This window comes from Serinus canaria, chromosome 3, assembly GCF_022539315.1.
Source record: "Serinus canaria isolate serCan28SL12 chromosome 3, serCan2020, whole genome shotgun sequence".
NCBI lineage: Eukaryota > Metazoa > Chordata > Aves > Passeriformes > Fringillidae > Serinus > Serinus canaria.
This window is the reverse complement of record NC_066316.1, coordinates 63,929,362-63,946,213: the sequence shown is the minus strand read 5'-3', so window position 1 is coordinate 63,946,213 and position 16,852 is coordinate 63,929,362. Positions and strand designations below refer to the sequence as shown.

The following is a 16,852-nucleotide window of genomic DNA, read 5'->3' as shown; positions in this document are numbered from 1 at the left end:
ACATTGTGACAAAAATTGAGAACTGAGGAGGTGGAGGGTGGAAGCACTGTTTCTGATAGCAATTAGAAAGTGATATTGGTATATATGGGGAAATTCTCTAGGAAAGAAATTATAAAAACCAATGTGTGGTGATGACTTTCGTGATCATTATATGCTTATTTGGAAATTACCAAGTACTGATTATGCAAGTTCTTCATTTCTGTTTAGATAATACTTCTCAGTGAAAGTACAGGGAGTGACATAGCTTAGAAAAATAAGTAGCTGGTTGTGATTTGGACATGGTATCGAGTCCCTCCCTGCTGCCTGCTTCAGGAAATGTCAGTTGTCACAGGAATTAGTGAACATGAAGCAGAAGGACATTCTGGTCTGTAATTTTGTGACAGAGACAGTGTTTCACAGCAGACCCTCATGCCTGCAGTGTCATGCCCAGAGCAGCTGGACACCCCCATGGCCAGCTGAGTTGCCTTGGCATTGCCCAACCAGTTAATAAGTTTTAACCTTGTTGCTGTGTACTCACATTAGGGACACCTGTAAGAGTACCAGATTTTTCTCCAGGATAAGCCTCTAGCATAGTATGTAAAACCCTGAGCAGTGCCATCTGTGCCTTGGTGTCTTTATGGCTATAGCACTATCCTTGAATTTAGAGAATATGGCAACAGGAAAAATGGCAGAGACTGTGTGTTAACATAAGTAAATGATGATTGCAGATACAACTTGTGTACATGGCGCAAAGGCTAAACATTTCTTACAAGTAGGGATCCACTGAAGTATTTTCTCTGCCCTTTTGTTGGCATATAAGTAATGATTTCTCTCTTCTGTGATTTCCAAATGATGTCTTACCCAATGCTGGGCAAAGGTTTGCTTTTATAATCATACTGACAAAATATACAAATGTAGGTGCAGATTTATCAGCAAAAGGAGATTGCTTATAGTGCTTGTACCATTCCCCTGAAGAAATAACACTGGCAATCTATCCTCTATCCATTTTTTGATTACTATTATTAAGCCTGTGCTTGGATTTTTTGGCATAGGAATGAGCACAAAATAATGAAGCTTTAGCTGATAATCTATACTGACATTTAAGTTTTGCCTTGAAGGAAAATGCCTCCTTGCTCCCTCACCTTGACTTCTTAATATGAATTTCTTACAAATGTAGAGAGAGCTTCCACTGTTTTCTTAACACTTTATTGTTAGTGATGGGTGTTGATTTTTCTCATTTTAACCTTCAGTCAATGGGAAGAGAACAGAAGTTGTGTCTATAGAAACAGGGACCGAAAGGAGGCATAGTGTTGCCTTATTCCTTTGTACTATCAGTCCTAACATTTTCTCTCTTCCAACTCCTTATATCAGAAGCAGAAAAAAGATAATTTCAATGTTTGTGAAGCAGAAGTAGAGGAGGTATCTTTAGAGCAGAAATATTTCAGGATAAAGAAAAAGAAGCTTAAAGATACTTACTTTAACCTGTCAGTAACATCTATTTGAGTAAATAACTTCTCAGCCTTTTGCTACCAAGTTTATATTTAGCCCAAGATACACCTATTGCCTTGAAATTGATTAGTCTTTTTTTTTTTGGATAGTGTTTGTTATAGCACTTCTAGGATTTTACAATAAGGATTGTAGAGAAAGCAGAAGGACTTTATCTAGCACAACCAGAACATCATGTTCTCATGTCCTTTAAGATCAAACATAGATTAGTCTCCTACATTTGCTTCACCCTTCTATGTAAATATGTAAAAACACAGACTGGATTATTACGTTTACCTTGTTCAGTCACTCTGGTGGCACTGATCCATGTGTCAACTTCCTAGAGATCAGTAAAACATAAGATTAGTAGGGAAATAAAGTTCAAGGGTCAGCACTTTGATAAACAACCAAAGCTGAAGGAAGTCCATTGAGGTGAAATTGCTTAAAACAGACATGTCAAGTACCCATTTAAATTTCAGGTCTTGGCTTTATAGAGCAAATAGGCAGGGAGGAGAAATGAGCCAGGCAATACAGATATTCCAGTGAATAAGAAGACCATTTATGAGGCTTTTCCTGAGGTTTCCAGCTGCTGTGATACTTCTCTGTCCTTCAGTCGACATTTTGCATCTGGGCTTTTTAATCACGTGGTAAACACCTCACACAAGAGAGGATCAGTTCCTATCCTTATTGACAGTCCTCTCTAAAGTATTATGTTACTGCTGTTGCATCAAGGAGAAGTGAGATTGCATTCCTCTAAGAGAAACAGAGCCTTGCAGAGTTTTGCTCATGAATAGTCTTCTACAAAAGTAGAAGGAGTTACTGGGATAATACCATACCCATGACTGCAACAGCTGTGGGAGCAATTAGAATGGTAGATACATCCCTGAAATTAAGGGGAGCCACAGGGCTTGTGAGAAACAAAAAGCAATCAGACGCCCTGACTGGGATTATGCTTAACAGCTGCCAAGCTCCACCTTTCACTTTGCTCCTGCTTGTGTGAGTTGCTTTTCTCTTGACTAGCTGAGTAAAATGCTTCGCCCACTGAGTAGGCTTAACTTTAAAAACACATGAAGAAACAGGTTTTGGAGAACTGTGTAGATTTTGATCTTTGGGAGCAGCTTTTTCTTGAAACACAGGAGCACAGACAGAAGCAGCTCTTGTCAGCAGCATGAATCTTTTGGAATCCCTGCTGGTTTAAAAGGAATTGGGGATCATAAGAGGCAAAGAGGAAAGAAATCTGGTCTTCTTTCCAGAGTTGTACATCTCTAATTCCCTTTGATATTTTGCTCAGCATTTGATTAAATCTTTTTCTGTATTCTGGTCTCCCTAATCAGAGACAGTTTGCAATACCTCTGTCTGAAGTTACCTTCAGTCTGCTTCTGGAATCTTGCAGAACAGAACAAGGATCTGGCAGAATTATCATTCATAACCAAGGAGCTATTTAAGGTCAGTTTCATGGGATTTTTTTTAAGATTTTCTGAGGCAGTTCTCCAGGTACAATAAATTCTGTATTGGTTCATTGCAGTGAAGTAACACTGTAAAATAGTCTCTCGGCATTAATATTACCTTTGTGGTTACAGTGGGAAAGTACCTTATACTCATTTCTCAAGACTGATGTCAGCAGAGTGTTTCAGTTAGAGATATACTTTAAGCATAATCTCAGACCCAGATAACCTAGATCTGAACATTTTTCAAATGTCAGGATGCTTAATCCTACTGTGACTTTCACAGTGAGTCTCCTTTCCATAATGAGTCAGACACTCAGTTTAAAGATAGTCCCATATGTGAAAGTCCCAGATCTAACTTCCTGCCTTACTATTACTTCTACAGATTTAAAGCTCTGATAATCGAGACTTAGGCTGCACCTATGCTGCTGAATTAAATTATGTCACAGCATTTCCAGGCACTTGTTGAAATAGGCCCTGGCACTCTTTTCAGCCAGAATAACCAGCATTTTCTCAAAGCCTTTCCAGGCTCAGTGTGGGGCTTAGTAAATGCCAGGGACTGTGCTTGCTGTGGCAGCTTGGATGACCCTGTTTTGGAGGCTAAGAGAACTTAGCAGAAGATGTGGCAACATGTGTCAGCTGATCTCAGAGCCAGAAAACAGGCCCTGGCACATTTCCTTTACTAGTGTAGATATAGATATGGCCTCAGGACTTTCAACTTTGGCTCTGTGATTTGTTAGGAAATGTTTTCCTTTGGATAAGACCATAACATGAGTCACTTTATCTGTTTATGACTTGCAACTGGGTAGAAACTAAAGATCTCATGATAATATTAAATAAAGAACCAAGAAGAAGTCACATGTAACTGATTTTATTTTTCTATGTTGGTTGGTAGTGTTTGAAATGCAAACTTCTATCTAACTGTAGTACTCTTGCTGTTTGGTTTTCTACATTTCAGTGTGATTTGCCATATTGTAGGTATGGCAAGCCTACAGTGGAAAATTCTATTTGATTATCTTCTGTTCAATTCTGTGCCCACTGCGTTTTGTTTTCACAGGATCTTTAATTACAAAATGAATACAATAATGTTGGTGAAGGATCTTGTGAAAGATCTGTTCTTAACTCAGTACTCACTGACACCAAGCAAGAGATGACAGTTTTTCTCTCTCATGAAAAGATACTATTGAAACACTGGGTGTGATATGTGTATCTGTACCTCTGAGGGATCAGAGGGGCAAGCAGAGAGTTTTACTGTTCATGGAGATGAAGTGGGGCAGTCAAACTGAAATTCACCCTTGGTATTCCACTGCAAATTTGAGATGTTTCATGTCATGTCGTGTGGATAGCTGAAGAGCCAGGTCAATCCCAGCCACCTGGGGGTACCTCAGGACCATGTTCCTGAGGGGTTTACCCTGTTGCTGAAAGTTGATGAGGGATGTGCTGGAATGGGCAGAGAATGACACTTTGATCTAGTGCATTCCCCAGTGGAGGGAGAGCTGTAATGTGTGCTTAGGGTGTGACTCCTGTCTAGGAGAATCTTAGGTAATCATACTACAGTGCCACCTTCTCCTCAGTTACAACAGTGTCAATCTGAAATTTCAACAGACTTATACCAGGAGAGAAAAAACCAGTTCACACCAAACAGAAAAGCTTTGAGTCATGTAGCCCATTGTTCTGTCAATGCAAGATTATAGCTCTTGAACATCAGTCTTGAACAGATTTACTTGTTCAAATCAAAGGATTTCCATTACATCTCTTTGGGGAATTTTCCATTGTTAGAAGTAACTTTCATTTACTGTTTCAAAAAAAAAAAAAAAAAAGCTTCATTTTCTTATTTGCCTTTAGGTTTTCCTCCAACACTCTTTCTGTGCCATGCCCTCCAAAAGACATCAGAGAGAGACAATGGATCTCAAACCAGCTACAACTCAAATCTGGACTCAGTACAAGACCCAGATTTTACAGGTTTGTTTGAAGTGCTGGGATGCAATTACGTCCTATCTCTGCCATCAGTCAGCTTGACAGCAGCACAGAACTAACTCTTCCCCGTCTAATTTTTTTTTCAGTTCCCTACTTTGTACAACAAGAAGACAGAACACATAGGATGTTAGATTGCTCAAGCGTGATTGGTGGTATTTTCACTTGACTTTGTTTATAGGTAAAGAAAACACATTGATTTAAAACATGACATTAATGGAAATATTTACAGAAGTTTTAGACTTTGGATTCCACACATTCTCCCTTTTATTCTGCAAGTCTTCCTTCTTTAAGTGCATATCTTCTAAATGACAAGAAAATAATAAACAAGCCTCACCTCATTTACCAAGGTAAGCAGGATGTTTTCAGAGAAATTATCAGTTTAAACTAATATACAAGCACAGTGGAAAGGCAGAGGTCTGCACTGTGGGTTAGCAAGTCATCCATCCTCAACATCAAGGCAGCTTCACACAGAGGACTGCCAACTGCACTGAAGGACTCAGTTTATTTTCTACCAACAACCTCATGACAGAAGACAGGACTTGAACAATCAAAGCACTTAACTTTTGGTTTTTTAAAGAAATAGTCAATCTTTAAGTGTTGTGCTTAATTTTGCTTGGTCTATTTTGCAGTATTTGCAGACTACCAGTGGCAAGCCAGGGGTGATTCATTCTGAGCTGTGTGCTGATAAAAGCATGGTATTGAGCTGAGGGTATTTGGTTTTTTTAATACCCAACAGGACTTCGTAAATCAGTCATTTAGTAAATGTTTCAAAATTTTTAAAGAAAGAAATATCAGTGGGCATCAAGTCTCTGAGTGCTGGCACACACGATGCTCTCACCTTCTGTCCTTATACTCTTAGACACATACAGATGAAGGATTTACTACCATGCATGCTACTGTAGTCCTTAACCACATTTGTGATTCCAGTGTTGTATCCCTCTTGCCTTTCTGTAGGCTACTCTGCACATCTGAAAAGATGTTTTTTGTTTGTTTGTTTGTTTGTTTTAACTTGCACTGAAGTTATGCTAAGGTAAAAATCCAACTCAAACCAGGCCCTTTGCTTTCATCTCCAGGACAAGCATGTAAGCTTACTGCTGTACCTCAGTGAGTTCCTCACATTCTGTTTCCAGCTAGGTTTCAGGCACCTGCAATTCCTTACTTCTGAAATACTGTGATACTTGACCAGAGTCCTTCTTCATACAGAGTCACTGTCATTTAGCAGTAGAGAAAAGCAATAGAGAAAGGTATTTGAGACAGCCATGTGAATATTTTGTCTAACCTAATCTCACGCTTCATTGCGAGCAAAGCTAGATAAGCTTCCCTTAAAGCACCAGAGCAGAACCTGCTGCCAGCTGCTGAGAAAAGGTGTCTACACAGGTGTGAGAGCCTGACTGACTCTCGTGGGTATATTAGAAAGACTCTCTGTGCTTCCATCCTTTGCCCTCCAACTATGTTTCTAAATATTGCCTTGCTCAATTTACCTACATAATGGCTCCTCTTGTAAAACTGGCTTTGGCCCTGCCAGGGCCACCATGAACTGTATGAAATGGCTCCCTGTTTTTACATTTGGTTCTGCTACATGGGACCCATGCCCAGGCCATGTGTAGCTCTGCAAACCACGTGGTTAGTGATAAATAGGTGTCTTCCCCAGACATTTCTTCATCTCTGGTTGAGCTGTCTCCCACTGCTGAAGCTTTCAGGTTGTTAAGGAAGGAGGTTAGACATTCAGTAGTGTCCAGGGTGAGGTACAAATCACTGGTTTCAGTGTTGAACCACACACAGTTTGCAGGACATCCCCCCTCCCTGACCAAACCAATTGATGAACAATAAGTTGCATTTGGATGGTTCTGGACTCCATTAATCTCACTTTGTGAAGTTGGATGCTGAGGGTCTCCCTTAGATCATGCCACTGCATCAAAAGAGAGCAATTGGTTCATAATTTCATCTGTTGTTTGTTTGCTTTTCCTCTTCTTCAGTGACATAAATTGATGGTCTCTGGAAAAAAGGTAATAGCATCAGGTAGTGGTAGTATAATCTGATGATTCCAAATCTTTTGATTATCTGACAGTAGTTTAGAGTGCAGCTCCATGCTGACAAATGATTCTGGAAATGGCATTGTGAGGTTCTGTGCCTATCATCTCCAAATTATTTCCATATCAGATGTCCTCTGTGAGCAATGAAAAAGACACTTAACTTTTTTCATGTCTGTCAGCCTCCATGAACTTAACCTGAACTTGAAGTTCACATTGGTTTATTTTCTTTTCTCTTGTGATTGCCAGCAATAGAGCACTTGATGGACCAATCTAAGTCAGTTACACCATAGCAAGTCTTCCATCTATGAACTGGACCTCATTGCCCCCTGTAAACCCCTGTGTTTTCTGCAGTTTTACTCAGGTGACTGCAGCCTATTAAACAGCTCTGTTGGTCTGTGACATACAGGTATGTATGTACCATCTTTCTGTGTTTTTTAGTATGTGAAAAGGATTTTTTTGCTCAGTATGAACTACTTGGTCCTGGTTTTCTTGTTATTCTTGTTCTTTTGTACTCTTTTGTAGCCCCCTCTAAACTCGTCATAAGTTATACAACCCATTTGATGAATACATCCTCCCATCTCTCTGTAGGTTGAAGAACATTTGCTGTTCAAACTGTTCTGCACTTTATTTCTTTACTTGAAGTACTAAAATATGTTTTATACATATATATATATACAACAATGCATATATTAAAAAAAGTGTGCATGCTGTGACATATTTTTCTAATAGATTTTTTCACAAACCAAGTCCCCAAAATTCTGAAATGTTATAATTGGTAGCAGAACCCAACACTAGTTCTTCAGCAGTCAAGGAGCACAATATAAAAGGAAGTCTGTGCAAATAAAGTTGTCTTTCTTTCTTGATGGATAGTTTGACCAGATTGTAAAGAAGAAAGAATACAAATCTCTCAAAAATCAAACAAACCACATTTTTGAAGGAGAAGGATCCAGTAGACCTTGTCTGGCTGCTAACTTGCCCTGTTCAGGATGACCAGTTAAACAATTGTGTGTTGATTAGTTCTTTACTAAATTAAGTGTACTCAAGGATGCATGGAAGAAACAGCAATATGCATTCTGAATATTCTAGCTCCCAGAGAAGGCCATCACTCTTGCATGTAAGAGAGATGAGTGCAACACACAAACGTACAAAAATTAATGAAGTAATTCCATAAAATCATAGTTTTGGATTCTAGAAGTTTAGCTCTGTTTCTTTCAAATGATCAGCTGTAGACCCCCCCCCCCCCCCATGGCAGTCTCCAGACTGGATAATGTCCCAAGTACTCCTTTGAAGGTGGGTCCAGGCTCCCTTTTAAGACATGAGATGAAATCCTGGATGTATATAGTGGCATTTCCTTTCAAGTAGGTCTCTGTGGAACTGTTTGTTGGATAACCTTGCCCAGTGTAAAATGGGGAAGGGGACAGCTGAATTACCTTCTGTTGAGGTCACTGTGTGGCTATGGGGCCCAGATGTGTAATTTAATTATAGGAACTGTGTTGTATATCGGCTGGATAACTTGATACACAGAAAACTCACAAAGCACAGGGGCCACCAAAAGGAGTGCAGTGGAATGGTTTCCACTTTGTCCTGCCGTGTGCTCAGAGGTGCAGTGGTTATGGGAGAAGAGGGGTGGTAAGTCTGCCAGCACACTGGTCACTGCTGTCTTCTGACTCCTCCTGAGCATATGTCCATTGCATCTGTGGTGATGGCAATACCACAGGCATCTGTAAGTCACATTATAACTGTGCAACCAAACTGACAAAACTTCCATTATATTTTTAGCTGCTGAAGGGAGTGGTGATGGAAATGGGTTCTGCTGTTCCTCATATAACAGTGTTTCTAACCATTGCTCTTCCAACAGGAACCAAAAATAAGTAAAAATGAGAAAGTCTAGCCTCAGATTACTACATGAGATGGCATGGAATCCTATCAAAATGTTTATGTTCTATGCTGCTCCTCTGGCAAAGACTTACATAACTCACTGGTAGCTCCATCACTCATGAGCAAAGCACTCATCCCAGATGAATTGCCATAAAATCTTTATAGTGTCACGTAAAGTGTGGTGTGCTATAGAGCTTTACAGCCATGCATTTGGGATGACCACATTACATCATCACATATTTCCCCATGAAGATTTTGGCTTACTGCTGCTCATAGCTGACTAACTTTTGCAGACAGTTCCTAGAATAGCTAAAAGATCCCTGCTTTGGTTTTTGTTGTCAGCATGAATTTAATGTACTCTTTCTTTCATTAAGTCCCAGAGTCAGGCTGCAGAGGAAGTGGAATGATGCAGTCAATACATGACTGGATTTGCTCTCTGGTTATATCAATCACATTGTCTCTCTCCACTATTAAACATTTATGCTGTGGTAATGTTTTCATAGCACAGCTGATAGACAGGCCCAGGGCCAGGAGCAGTGTAAGTGAGATGTATGTCCTGGGCTCTGGTTTGTGTGCTGCCAGCCCCTGGGGAATCTATATCTCCTAGAGATTTAATAGTGTAAAACACTTCCATATCCTAAAGAGATACTTTCTGTCTCAATTTTTATTTACTCTCTGTTTGTTCTTGCTACTTTTAGGGGAGATGAATGAATGATTCTGTCCTTCTGTGACCCTCTGAGCCCAGGAATATGCAACCTGGAGTGAAAAAGAAAAGAAGGAACCCTCCACTCACAGGCAGCATGAAGGTATTTTGTCCAAGCAAGTTATGGCAGTGCATCTTCCAACCATGTTTCACTATCTGTAAGATATGAAACCTTGAAATATAACCATCTTTAAGATTACATTTGTGTTTTAAAGTAAAATAAAAGCAGATAAGGCCAGCATTTTTTTAACAAATAACACATTTTCAGAATAACTATACTTACAACAGCAAAATATAGAGAGGAAGGCATTGGAAATTTAAAACAAAATTGATGGAAAAAGTTTTCAGATTCAAGGCAGTCTATGTCAGGGAACAAAGCAATTTAAAATATTTAAACCAGTCTCATAGTCTGAATAATGAACATTCCTCAGCTTTTACCCTTAATTAAATGAATTACATTGGTTAAAATATTAGTGCTGATGGGGGAGATAAGGCTATGAATCAGTGCCAAAATGCATTAAGTAAACAGGGCAGAAAAAAGTTCCAACTCTGGTTTCTACTCATCTCTTAGATTTTTAAATTGTTATTATTTGTTATTATTTTCAAGCTGATTTACCCAGAGTATGCTTCCCTGTTATTAGGTAATTTAATCTATGAACATTTTGTTAGTTCTTATTTCTTTTAGAACAGGTTTCAGCAGACTTTCAGAAGTCCCAGATGAACTGAGATTTGCACTTTTATGCTTGAGGATCATCAGTATGCAAGAAAAGGAAAAGGACGTCACTCGCTGTCACCCAATCATTCATTGTCATCTGCTTCTGACAGCAGGCAGACTTGGACTGAGTTACTGCCACACATTTTCAGCATCTGAACAAATGGGAAAACTTGGACACTCCACAGTGCTAACTTACATATGCAAATGGTGTTGATGTAGGCCAATGTGTGGAATGCAGAGCAGTGTTTGGGCCTGATGTATTAAATGATCACCACTTTCTCAGGAGGAACAGGTCCAGCGATCAAATAAGTAATGTTGGTTGTAACTGAGCTAAAGAAGTGAAAACCTGAGACAATCTTTAGGCAGCAGACTTGGAAACTTTCACAGAATTATTGAAATGGAGGAGAAAGTCGTCCTTTGCCGTGTGTCTAGTGGTGCCTGGTGTTGATGACTGCCTGTAATAGATGCTTGAGTCTTAATGAGCAGCTCCTCTGTATGTTTATTTATACTTTCAAGCTACAGTTTATGTATGTCTGGTAATGGTGAAAAATGTCTTCCAGGTGCAGCATAATGTAAATGTGGAAGACAAAGCTCTGAGGGACAGAAAGCTCTGAGTTTTGCAGCTGACAGCTGCATGTGTGATGTCCCCTGCTGGAGTAGTTTAATACAGACCACAATCAATTAATTATGTTTATAGTTTGTGGAGAGCACTGCAAAGACAGTTAGGTACAGTAAGAAAAGCAGTTTTGGAAAGGCATAGATGGAAATGCATACATTCTTTACTTAAAATAGCTGCTACTTATATCACTAATATCTTAAATTATCGGAATGAGAAAAATTATATGCCCTCATGTGCACTTTTGCATCTTCCTTCTTTTGACATTTAAATTGTTGAAAAGAGTAAAAATAATTTGAGTGCAGTTCTTCTGTGAACTGTGTCTGGATGAAAAGAGCATTTTAGAGTTCACTGCTTGTGTCAGTGAATTCCAGATCAGATCTGATTTCATTTGCACAGAAAATGTAAAGATGACTTAATCTGATATAAGTTTATATTATTTATTTTTAGATTGATATGCCATAACACATTGCTGTAAATTGAGGAATTTAATTCCTGATCTTGGGGGAAAAAAAATGTAATCTGTGGAGTAATATTCTTTCTTTCTCCACCACATTATTTTCTGCTTATTTGTCAACATCCTTTAATGAGGAATTTGGCAGGGAAAATGCTCTGATCATTTTGCTTTTTTAACTGTATTGAGAGGAAGAGAACACTCATTCTCCCACAGAGGTAGTTCTAATGTGATAAAAGAAGTTTAAATCAGAACAAACAGCACCCAATTTGCAGGCTTTGCAAGCATCCAGCTGAGGAACTAAATTTCTGAGCACGTGTAGATTTACACCTCCTTTTTAAACAATTTGCAGCTACTGCATTTTGATCTAACAATAGATATTATCTCTCAAATCGTCCCATTGTTAACCTATAAATAAGAATTATTAGATCTAGCACTTCTCAATACACTGGACCCAACTGCCAGCATGCTGCATTTCCAGAATGGGAGGGTGTCTTTGCCCAGAATGCAAAGATGCAGCACCAGGAACCACTGCACCACACCTGCAATTTCTGCATTCCAGCCAGAGCAAGGCAGAGAGCAGGGTGTGCCAGAGGCTGGCTCAAGCAGCTGATTGGGATATTGGCTGCTTTGTCAACAGTTGTTTTGGCCAAACTGTCTTCAATAGAGAGCTGGCCTTGAGCAGCTATTGTGGAGCGGCTTCTTTCAATTAGCTCTCCAAAGGGATGCTTCATCCCACACTGAGAGCCCATTTGTGTGGTTTTGGAGCAGTCCAAACTGTCACTCCCCCAGCACTCTCAGAGCAGGAAAAGCTCAGAAATAGCCTAGAAAATATGTTGCGCCTATCTGATGTCCATCCTTGACAGCCTTCCAGCTAAATCACAAGGAAGATGGGATGAAAATATCCACTGTTTGAGGGTTTATATTTTTCTTATGGATTTAGAGGGCTCCCTGTGTACCACAGTTGGAAGCAATGTCAAAATATCAATAAAGAAATCTCCAAACTTGCAAACCTACTTAAATATCTATTTTGCACTGACTTGTGGCCGGTCTCCAGGCTTGCTCAGGGCTACAGGGTCTAAATCCTCTTGTTTTAAGCCAATTCAGCATTTTCCTCATTCATATTTTATATTTTCTTCATTCACAGTCCTTCCTGTGTTCTACTTTTGCTCCTTAAGGTATCAACTTTAGTACTCAGTTACAGTCAGAAAATACCAACACTTTTTATCCACTCAGATCTGTGATGAACAGGAATGAAAAAGTGCCCACTAGCAATTTCCCATTTGCTGTGCACTGCAGTATTGCATTCCTGCCACTGTGTACTGTTCTGTGAGACTCTTAAATTAAACTAATTAATGTGATTTAGGGTGATGCCTGTTTACCAAGCAGGAGCCACAAGAGAGTTTTCTTCTCTGTCCTGTCACCAGGAGTCTCCCTTCCAGGTAAGAGCCTCTCTGTTGCACAAATAGCTCTTCTCTGTGCTTTTTGTAGCTGGGGTTTTGTGAGGGGAAGGCAGTTTATTGTTCTTAGTCTGATGTAAATGTACCTTAAGAATTTGAGAAACCTTGAGGATAAAAGTGATATGTAAGCACAGACTCTCTCTTAGTGGTTTTTTCTTGCTAGGGCTCTTTAAAACCTAGTTTCTTGGGGCTAATAGCCTAATAAATTAGATAGGTCAGTTCAGTTTCTTGAGAATTATTGAAGGGAGAGGCCTCCAGGCAGAGGTTTTATTTGCACCTGTTTATCTGTGAGGGGTTTTTTCAGATAGTTTTTTTAAGGACCAGGAGCTAAAAGCTCCTTTTCAGTTTTCTTTCACCTCCCCAAATGAAAGCTGTATTTCCTTTAACCATGGTATTTTCTTGACTCAGCCCTGTTGATAACAACTCCTCCTTGTGAATCTTCCCTGGAGATCTTTGTTAGCTTTATTTTAGTTTACTTTTTTGCTTTAATACTGTCCCCATTTTGGTTTTCCTTTTCTTTATGGGAGTTCTATATTTCTGCAGTTTAGGCTGTACAACAAAATTGTCCTGGGAAGTGACAAGGCAGTGGCAAGCACTAGGTTATACTTCTCATATCGGCTGTCTTCCATGTCTACATTGTGTTTTGAAGATCTGTAGGATTAGTAATTAACCCATCTGCAAACCACTGTGCTCATCAATGATTCCCCATAAACAAGAATAGCTTGATTAATCCATTTGGTTGAAGTTCTTCTATTAGATAGAAGCTTGTTATATATATGGATTTTTGAGCATCTTGCATATTAATATTTCCATTAGAAACCACCCTGACATTTACTACACAGGTGACAAACCAGGGAACTGCTTTCTGTAACTCTTTAAAAATGGAAATGGATGCAAGAACAGCCTTAATTTGAGAAGCAAGGTGCAGGGAAGTGTGTAAGAGAGAAGCAAATACAGTGTGGTATTTCCCTAGATTATGCTCTAACATTTTGCAGCTCCTGAACCATATCATGTCTTGGGTATTCTCTTCTTTGTTCAATCCCCTTCTAATCTCATGTGGATTTACTGATTTCTGTGTTCTCCAGCACATGTATCTGCCACGCTTACTTTTACCTGCCACAGGTTCATCAGCTTGAGCTGGTGAACTCTGAGCATTTATTTGTTCCTTGTTCACATCTTCTCAATTCCACAGATCTCTTCTGCAATGCATCCTCAGCTGGACTCTTGATATAAGATTAGTAATTTCAGTTGTTCTTTGTAATGGGAATCATTCTGAAAGAGGCTTCAGACAACTTCTGTAATTGGCTTCAATGTTGTTTTGCTTCTCTGCTATTTGTTTCTGAGCTCCTTTTTGCAATGGAGAGGGGCACAAGAACAATACAGAGTATTCATGAAGAGATGTATGTAGTGGCATACCAGGGTTTACTGTTCTAGGCAGCTCAGCCTCATGTAGCTGCTTGCTCTCTTTCCTACAGCAGAACGAAGAAAAGAATCCTAAAGGGTAAAAGTGAGAAAACTCATGGTTGAGATGAAGGCAGTTTAATATGTAAAGCAAAAGCTGTGCACACAAGCAAAATGAAACAAGGAATTCACTCAGTCTTTCCCATGGGAAGGCAGGTGTTCAACCATCCCCAGGAGAACCGGGCTCCATCAGGCATAATGGTGACCTGGGAAGACAAACACTATGACTCAGAATATCTCCCACTTGCTTTTCCTTCCCCCATTTTTGTACGCTGGGCATGATGCCACGTGGTATGGAACATCCCTTTGGTCACTTGGCGTCAACTGTCCTGGCTGTGTCCCCTCGATAAATTCTTGTGCATCCCCAGCCAACTGACTGGTGGTGCAGCATGAGAGACAGAAATAGCTTTGACTCTGTGAAAGCATTGCTCAGTAATAGCTAAAATTCTCTGTTATCAACACTGTTTTCATCACAAATCCAAAACATACCAGCTACCATGGTAGAATTCTCATAATTCAGGACATTTACTTTGGCTTCTGCTCAGTATCATGCTGATGTTTTCTTTAAATGATTTATTATAAGCGGAAGATCTCAATCTGGTCAGGAGTCAGCTCTAAGCCCTCTCCTACAGATTTAAAACTTAGATTGTTTTTTCTCTATTTGTATCCTTCTATATCTGTCTATATTGAGTTTCACTGTCAGTGTTTAAAAACAATACAAACAGCTTTTAACTATTAAACCTGGATGTCAGTGTACCTTTCCATATCAGACCCTCTTTTTCATAACAGAACCTGCTTAATATTGGATTGAATAAAGAGACCTGAAAACTGGAGAGTACTTAGATGAATTCTTATGAGTTGCATAATAATAATAATAATAATAATAATAATAATAATGGCCTTCATTAGGGATTAAGGTGGCACAACCTGTGGGGAAAAACAAAAAGGTAAGTAAAAGAATCATTGTTGGTGAGATGCTAGGAGTATGGACTTGCCATAGGATTTGGGACTATATTGCCATGAAGATTTCTGGAGATCTGCATACCTCCTACTGTATTAGAATAAAATGTGGCACTAGTTTTGTGTTGTGCTTCAGGGGTTTTTCTCTCTCTCATTAAATCCTGTCTGTCCCTACTCTGTCCTTCTGTGACTCAACATCCATGTGAATGTGCTTGTTGCCCACAGCCAGGAGGTATTGGCATGAGGTGTTGAGGTTCTATGACTAGCAAGCCCGAATGTTTTGAGGCACATATTCAGGTTCTGCTAGTTAGACCAAAAAACTTTCTAGGAGCATGCACACCTCCCACTGTGTTGGACAACAGCTCCTATAAACATTAACAGGTTTAAAACTGTGTCTCTGTGATTCAGCTTTCCTGTATGGCTGAGAATACCTGTGATCGTAGCAGAGTGGCATTTGGCTTTGCAAAAGTGAACTATAAAATAGAGTTGGCATTACTGACATGGCAACAGCTTGACATCATACAGACTGCAATGATTTGTTGCTAAGTTCTCAGAAGAGGATGCTGCAGACATTGTGTTCAGACCCAGTTATTCACCTGTGTCTCTCAGTGACACCATACACAGAAAGCAGTTATGGCATCTCATCTTGGTGCCTCTGATGCCCTTCAGTCTTTCCATCTCAGTCCACAGTCCTGTGGCTTGGGGGGTGCTTGTGGATAAAACTAAATGAAATCTGCAGGGCTGAGCTGGATCTTCAAGCACGAGAACATGCAGCAGGCTAACGGGTCTGAACAGAGGGGGAATGTGGTGCTGCAGCATATGTCTGACTTGTGTGTTGTGCTGCTGATGCACCTGCTTTCACATGACTAGTCAGAAAAAAATGAGAAATAATTTGATTTTAAAATGTTGTCTTGTTTTAAAAAAATAAGAAAGAATCACAGCTGCTGGGTTAGTATCTAATACTCTTGTGTCTAGTCACTACTGCACAAAAAAATCATAAAAGTATATAATAAAGGGAATAAAAACTTTCCACCTGTGGGTGCCATCTGGTGGTGAATATTCTGATCCTGATCCAGCAAATCTCTTGGATGCAAGCCTGTTTCTAAAGCATGAACGCCCCTTCTAAGTATGTGGGTGTGTTACTAAGTCCCACACAATGGGGTGGGCATGTTGGAAGAATAAATCTAAATGCAGATCCTCCAGCTGAGATCCACCAGATATTTGCCCTGCAAATGAACAAAGGCTCGTAAAAGCCCTGGTGAGGATAGAGCAATTCTTGCTCACAGAAAAAATTGAAGAGCAAAGGCAAGGATGTAATGTCCCAAGACAGACAGGAAAGCATGGAAGTGCTAGGAATATAAGCACCCAATCATTTTGAGGCTGGTACCTTTGCCAAAAATACAAATTTTTGTTCTTGTGAAAACTCAAAATACAATTTGAAAGTGTCTGAGTTATAATTATGCAGATGTGTGCAGAGGGAGCCATGCTTAAGTGTTACATTGGCACAACATTGTGCCTGGGCTTGTCTGTCCTTCAGCAGCCCATAGGCTCAGGCATGTGTTACTATTCCAAGCTGGGCAGGAGTGCTGATCTGCTGGAGGGCAGGAAGGCTCTGCAATGGGATCTGGATAGATTGGACAGATGGGACAAGGCCAACTCTATGAAGCTCAATGTGGCCAGGTGCCA

General features: G+C 39.8%; 1 long non-coding RNA gene across 1 annotated transcript; it reads left to right on the top strand.

Moving 5' to 3' along the window:
* The first annotated feature begins 2,483 nt into the window (after nt 1–2,483).
* LOC108963322 (uncharacterized) lies at nt 2,484–13,148 on the top strand. Its single transcript, XR_001992017.3, has 6 exons — nt 2,484–2,910; nt 4,755–4,871; nt 4,973–5,233; nt 7,166–7,325; nt 9,496–9,603; nt 10,186–13,148. It is a non-coding gene; the product is annotated as an uncharacterized LOC108963322 (long non-coding RNA).
* Nucleotides 13,149–16,852: the final 3,704 nt, after the last annotated feature.